Raw genomic sequence first — 7,434 nt, 5'->3', positions numbered from 1 at the left:
GTGCCCCTCTGCCAGTGCCGTGACTTGTCGCTCTGGGCAGACCTGCAGCCGTGCTGACGTCCTCCTCTGGAAGGGAGAGAAAATACCGCAGCAGATAACGATACTGCACTCTGCATTGGCACTGCTGGCCTGGAGCATGTGCCTTGTACCACGGGTCTGAAAAGTGTTATTTTTGAAGAAATGGCTTAGAAATTGGACACAATCATGCTGTTATCTTTCCAGAGAAGGAAGTTTATCTTCTGCGGGCAAAACACATCTAATCGACAAACTGTGCAGAGTTTAAGCTGTAATAATAGATTGGTGGAAAAACCTGTAGTTTGCCTTCATCTAATCAAGAAACCAAGACAGAGTTAAAGCAATATATTTTTTTTTCTCAGTGCCAGTTGGAAAAAAATTGAGCTTATTTTGTATTGTTTTGGCCTTGAAAATAGATGCAGAACCCTTCTGCAAATTAGCTTGCACATCTAACTGTACCCTCTATAAGTGATGAGGTTTGCAGGTAAGCTGAAGGGCTTGCATCTCAAATACTGTATGTGATATCAGTCATGCCTTCTCAGAGACAAGCTCTGGGCTGAATTAGAAAAGGCAGAGAAGGGCAAAAATAAAGATAAGATTCATGGGAAGACTTCTTTATGTAGAGAACCTAACTAGATTATGACTGTTCAGCTTGCAAAGGAGATGCTGGGCAAGAGAGATACAATAGAAATGCACAAGAAGCTACAGTATTCACAGATTCTGATTCAGAAAACCTCTCCAGAAAATCACAATTTGGCATGGTCATCCCTAAACCCAGCTAATTCAAATACGAAGTATTTTAACTACAACAGGAAGAAACTTTCTGGAAGTTTGGGCTGGCTGAGGAGCTGATTCTTATAAGCTTGTTTTGCCTTTTGGAATAATTTTATTTAATACATGTCTTTCACATCAACTGAAAGTAAACTGGAGGACCACTGAAGAATTATCTCTTCCCAGCTCTGTCAGTGTGCAGAACAGCTGATTCCTTTCATTAGAAAAACCTGCTTCTAGACTGCAGGTCATGTCCCCTCCGGCAAGCTTCTATGTGGGTTTACTGTGACTGCTGGCTAACAAGCCTGTTCTGGATATAATGCTTTTAATTTTTTTTCCTTGTGTGATCCCTTGGCAAAATGATCCATCCTAGTCCTGGGATTTCTGTAAGAGCCAGCCCTGACTGATGAGCTCCAAGGCTGCATTTCTCTAGCAGATGCCTGTTGTGAGGATGGCCTCGCACAGGAGGGCTGTGGGAGGACCCAGAACTGCTGCGAGCTTTGAAAGTGAGGACAAATTTACACTGCTGCTGCCCATGAAGCTGTGTGAGCACTGCAATCTTCCTGGTCTTCCCCCTCCTTTCCACTTAGAGGGCTGATGAGAAGCCATCAGCCAGCCAGCCTGCTGCTTGGGCACTTCAGGGAGAATTTGTCCTTCCCACTTCATGTCCTGGTTTTCAGGCTTCTCTCCTCTCTGCTCTGCTCTGGCAGCTGCAGAGGCACAGGAATCAATCAGGGTCCCAAGGCTTTGGCAAGCAATCGTCCATCAGAGAAAGCAATTTCCCAACACGCAGAGTGTAGGGTAATTCAAAGAAAGCGAGACCATGGGCTGTGTTGTTAGGTGAGGGTCATTTCCAAGTATATTTCTGTTTTCTACTTCTTGTACACTCTGCTCTGGTAAGAACAGTATTATGTGCTTTGCAGAAAGAGCCCAGCATGGTAAATGAGGTGGCAAACAAACTCCTGCTTCTTATCAAAGCATTCAATCACTGTCAGGGAAAGTCATCCACTAAACCAGCAGCTCCTGGAGTGCTTTTTCCTGGTAAATCGTTAAAGAGGTTCAGTAGAGCAAAGTGACATTTCTTCTCGCTGCCTGCAATTAATATTTTAGGGGCAGCAAGAAGGAAGCTGCCTGCCCAGGCCAGCTTGGCTGTCCCTGTCCGGTGGCACGTGGGAGACGTGCTGGGAAGCAAAGGCTGCGGGATGCTGCGGGATGCTGCGGGATGCTGCGGGATGCTGCGGGATGCGCTGCCCCAGCTGCTCCTCCAGCTTCCTCCTCCGCTCCCCCACGTGACACCGAGTCTGCAGGAAAGGCTGGTGGATGGATCAGTGGGTGAATGAATGCTCATGGGCAGAAAGAGAAATTATTTGAAGAGATTAGAAAGCCTGGGATGGTTCCTGGCCTGGCTCTGTGACGGGACTGAGCAAGGACTTCATCTGTCAGCTTCATGCGAGACAGCCTCTGCAGGGCACAGCTGGGGGCGAACAAGTCGTCACTGGCGACATAATGATCAGTTTGTTCAGCTGCAGATCACATGAATGCAGGCAGCGTCCTGAGGGGTCTTTATATTTAAATATGTACGTATGAATACATATGATATATGTACATATAAAGATAAAGAAGCAAATTTTATTTCCTTTCAGCAGGTACTTCCATTTATCAGAAATATTGATAAAATTTCTTTTAGTTTTTTCATAGAAAAAAATCAGTTATTAAAGTTGCATGAAGGATGCACTGAAGCAGTCATTTGGTAACAACAAAAAATCAGCTTCCCAAATGAGAAATCTCCCTCTTGTGTCATAAAAAAGACATTTCTGTATTACCTTCAGAGAAGTGATGGCTGTTAAATCTTACATAATGTAACATAAGCCTTTCTGAAGTGCTGAGAAAGCCAATTCAGATGGAGTTAGAGTGCCAAGGAACGAAAGGGGAACACTTAGCAATTGAAATTGCAAATTGCCTGATTGGAAAAAGGGTTTTCCAAACATCCTTTGAACTGGAGCTGCTTCTTAGCTGCTCTAATATGTTCACTCCAGCACTTCGCATCCTTTGTTGAAAGGAAGAACACTCAAGAGACCTAAGCAGTGATAGCCCGGCTTCGCAGGCAGGGATCCTTGGCCAAGAGTCATTTTCCTGCTGAGTTGAGCGTCTTTTCTCACAAGGTCGTGACAGAGGCTGGGAGCAGCACCAGGATCTCCCATGTGGATTTTACAATGACATTTATACTAAGGACAGGTGCCTGCGGCTGCAGCCCCTACGGTCCAGGAGAGGGCCAGGCACTGGCAGCCCAGCTCTGGTCCAGTGTGGAGCACAGTCCCCACATCCCTGCAGCCTGGCCCTATGCTTGGGGTGCCAGCCATGCTATTGGGGTGCCAGTCTGGCAGCACTCAGGCTGGGACCTCCTCCATGACAAGCTGCTCCCAGACACAACCAGGGACCTGCGGGCTGGATCCAGGGCTCCTGCAGCCCATCATTCCTCCCCAGGCGAGCCGATGCTGGTCAAAGGACTTTCTGGTGCTGAGGAAGGGCTTGTGCCAGTAATTCGGGTACCGCAGTGTTCCCAAGAGAGGGTATTTACTCAAGGGATAATGCTGAAAGGATTTTCCCTTTTTTTCATGCTTACTTTGGAAGGCTGAGGCTTTGCTTGCTTATACACCATATGTTTTTAGGCAATGCTTCATTCCCATTTCCCTTAGGTATAATTTGATCTTTCTCAATAAGCAACAAAATAAAAAAGGAGTTTACAGCATCTCTTCAGCATTCACTCGTTTAAAAGCAAACAATACCCCAATGATTGAAATCAGGGGTGCATTTTTAAAAGCAAGGCTAGGCAGTAACTTCCACTTTAAAAAGCCCTACAAGTTTTATGAAGCTATTTTACACAGCTTCAAAGTTTCAGGAGAGAAGAAAAAAACACTCAGTCAAAAACAGAATATATTTTTATAGCGGCAAAATTTCTGGAATGAGACTATAGATCTTCTGCTAATATGGGGACCCTTCAGAAATACACACCCACATGCCAGCACAAACAACACACAGCTATATTGATGGATGTCGTACAATATTTAAAAAGAAAAAATACATAACTCCTAGGGAGGCAGGGCTGGCTCTTTTCCCAGATGGATTCTTGTTCTGACAGCGTCACAAACATGACAGATGTGCTTCTTTCTAATTGTTTGTATTTGTGGTTTATCTCTCCTGCCTGTGATACTGCAGGAGAAATCTCCCCTCTCCTGCCATTGTGTTTCCTTCTCTTTGGCATTTGAAGATTTTTCACTTCTTAATGTTCTCCAATGTGACATGAGCCTGCACCGTGCTGGCCAAGGGAGGTTGCAACCCCGGCCCGTTTCCTCCCTTGGGCTCCCTACAGAGCCGAGACCTCCCACTCCCATCCTATGGGACACCACCACCACCCCCAGCTCTGGAAAGCTGCTCACTCTTTCACATGCTATAAACATAGAGGCAAAGCAGAACCAGCTGCACATACTTGTGCTTATCCTGACATACGTGCAGGTACTGTAGTGATTTGTATCTGCCCTCACCTTGGCACTTCTCTGCTGTTTCCTTACATCAGAAGCGCACACTGCACGCACTCTCGGGCAGGTACCTCATTCTTCTGCCCCTATCTGACACACCTGGCAATTAGCAGCATGCTAAAAATAATAAAACAAAAAGAAGATGGCCAAACAGCCTGGAGAGAGATGTCTTCCAGATCTGAAAAGCCTGCTCCTCCTGTGTGGCTGATTTACTTCTCCCCCAGATGCAGACCAGCAAGCAACTGAATATGCTTTTTCTGCATGGGCATATGGGCTCTACTAAGAAATATTTCTTTTCTCTCATCTCTACTAATTTTCTGGGTTTCAAGGCTGCAGCTGTTTAGTTTGCCCTCCCTGAGACCACCTAGGACGTCTAGGACTCTCAGTCCCTTCAGATGTTTGCTCTTCAGCTGTGCTGGGTTCATCGAATGTCCTCACCAAGCCCCAGAACAGAGAAGCTTTTGGAGCCAGATGTTCCCTGATGTAACTCATGCATCTGTGACCTTTACATGCTCAATTCATCGCTAGTCAATCATGAGCCTCATGCAAAGCTCTTTCTGCATAAAGGTCTCCTTTCTCCAGTGTTTCCAAGAGCAGGATTGGGCAGTGACAAGAATGTTTGCAGCAGCATCAGAGAAGGGGTGACCAGCTAGCAGACGTTATCACCCAGATCAGCTGTGCCAGCCTGGAAATACAAACCCTCCCTTTCTATTTTCAGATGCAAACATACATAGTGCTTCAGTTCTGTTTTGTGGTATTTGGAAAAACAGCTCCAGTGCGGCGGTTTTGGAAAAATGAAAGCTCCCACCGAGCCCGTGGGCAGGCAGAGGGCCCCTGGCCGCCCCGCCGTGCAGCGAGTGCTGCGGACACGCGGGGGAGCTGAAGCCACGCGAACCAAGCGGCTCCCAGCTCCACCCGTGCTCCCGACACAGGGTCCCGCCAGCCGGGGTCTGCGGCCCCGGCCATGCCCGTCGCGGTCCGCGCTGCAGCACCGGCGTCGCCACGGGTGTTGAAAGCCTTGGAAGCGATGGATTTCAAAAAGCCAACGCAAAAGTGCTGGTGGCTGGGAAAGCGCATCAGAACGGTGTTGGTTCCAGTGATGTGCAAGTGTGAACGCCCCACCTGCCCGCAACCATGCGATATAGCTCTCAGGCTCTACCCACCTTTTTCACTAAAGCCCCCCCCCCTTTTTTTTTTTTCAGGGAGATGAGATGCCGTGCCAGCTTACAGCCTAGATCTCCCTGGCAGGCTCCGTGTCCTGAACTTGCAGGATATGGTGAGTTAAGTCAGCTTCTCTTTTGTCTGACTTCCTTCATCTGTGGCACTCCACTAGCCCCCTTCCTCTTTTCTCTGGCCGCAGACAGGGAACAACCCTCCTGCAGATGCGGGTCACCTGCTGCCAGCAGCCATCTCCCCCCCCCCAGGGCTGCCTGGCTTTCTCCAAGCATCCCCCTCCCCTTACCCCTCTCCAGCCCATCCTTGCTCTTCCAAGGCCTCCACCCAGCACTGTCACTTCTCCAAGTGGGAGTGAAAAATGGTGCGTAGGAAGTAAAGAAAAGCCCGCAAGCAGGAACCTTGATATGAGCTGCTACCATTTATCATGTACTTGATGAAAGGACATCTGCCCTAAACCCATGTTCCAAGGATAAAAGAAGAGACAACAGGTGAAAAGCAGAGAGCTGGGAGAAGCACAGTGTAAGAGAAAGGTAATCACAAATAAACGTAAGGTACCGGCAAGCTCAACAGTGCCACAGGGGCATTGACAGCCTGGCACAGCTCAGGAGAAGTAACCCACAGGCTTTTTTTCCCCCCCCCCCAGGCTCTAAGATTGCTCGACCAGAGGCACTGCAAAAGTTCCAGTGTTTATCAAGGCTGGGAAATAATGCTCAGACAACCCTGTCTAGACAAAATCATCTTCTGAACATACTAGACAGGAGCTGCAAGGGTTAGAGGTGAGGTTTACTGCTGGCATCATCACTCTGTAAAGTCCCTACGTGATGATATTTTTTGTGGTGGATTCAGACGTTTCCACTCGAGACTGCTGATTTCACGGCAATTCACCGCCTGACAGCGCAGGCCCTGTGCTGCAGCACCACCAAACCCAGCACTTCCACCAGTGGGAAAGGCCGTTAAAAACAGTTTTCAGCTCTTCAGAGCTAAAGGCACTAGCAATGCTGGGCACATTTCATAGGAAGGTCAGAGACAGAATGATTTGATGTGTTCTACACAGAAAGGGTTAGTTCTCGTTTCAGCTGCCACGCTGGCTTAGCAAACTGCTGGGTAAGCAGCTCGACAGCGAAAAAACCTGCTGCCCTCAACAGTGTCAGCCGCCCAGCAGTGGCCCTGCTCTGGCCGAGGCACCCTTAGGTGACATGGCCTACAGCAACAGCCTCCAACATATTCTGGGCTCTTTCCTCAGCTGACAGCAGGTAAATAAATGTAAATATGCTGAGCTTTCCGCGGTATCTCTGTGCACTGCCTGCTCCCGCCATCACGGTGCTGGCCATCACGGTGCCACTCAGCACTTGCAAAAGAATATCAGAGGGAAATTGTGACAGGCAGTATGTCATGTGCCTGCACTGATGGCCTGCCCAGGTGAGTCACGCTGCAAAACAGTGCATATGACAGTACTCCCTCACAAATAGAACAGAACTATTATACGACACCCAGAGGCAAACCATCAGGCTCAAGAGCGAGGCCAAGTTCAGGCCGCAGCATCGCGAGTGGAGCTGGCCTCAGAGGTGGCAGGCCAGAACTGCTGCGAGGGGCACTGGCCTGCCCCGGGGCCCAGAACCGGTACGCGGGGCACTGTCCCGCCCGGGAACACCCAGCCTGGCCTGAGCCGCTGTTTTGGGGCGCCGCCCCTCACCCAGCTCCGGGCTCTGCGGGGTCCCGCTCACTGCGCTACCCGCCCGGGCTCCGGACTTGGCGGCCGGACCGGACCAAGCCCCGCCCACAGCCGCGACGCCCCCGCGACGCGACGCCCCCTCCCCTCCCGCGGCGGAAGTGACGCGCCAATCACAGCCGCCCGCTCGCCCCGCCGCCGCCGCCGCGAACAAAAGGGATTTTCAGCCCCCGCCCCGCCCTCCTCGCCCCGGTTCCGCCGCCTGAT

Source organism: Falco naumanni, chromosome 17 (genome assembly GCF_017639655.2).
Source record: "Falco naumanni isolate bFalNau1 chromosome 17, bFalNau1.pat, whole genome shotgun sequence".
NCBI lineage: Eukaryota > Metazoa > Chordata > Aves > Falconiformes > Falconidae > Falco > Falco naumanni.
The sequence above is the reverse complement of the archived record's forward strand: the minus strand, read 5'-3'. Positions refer to the sequence as shown.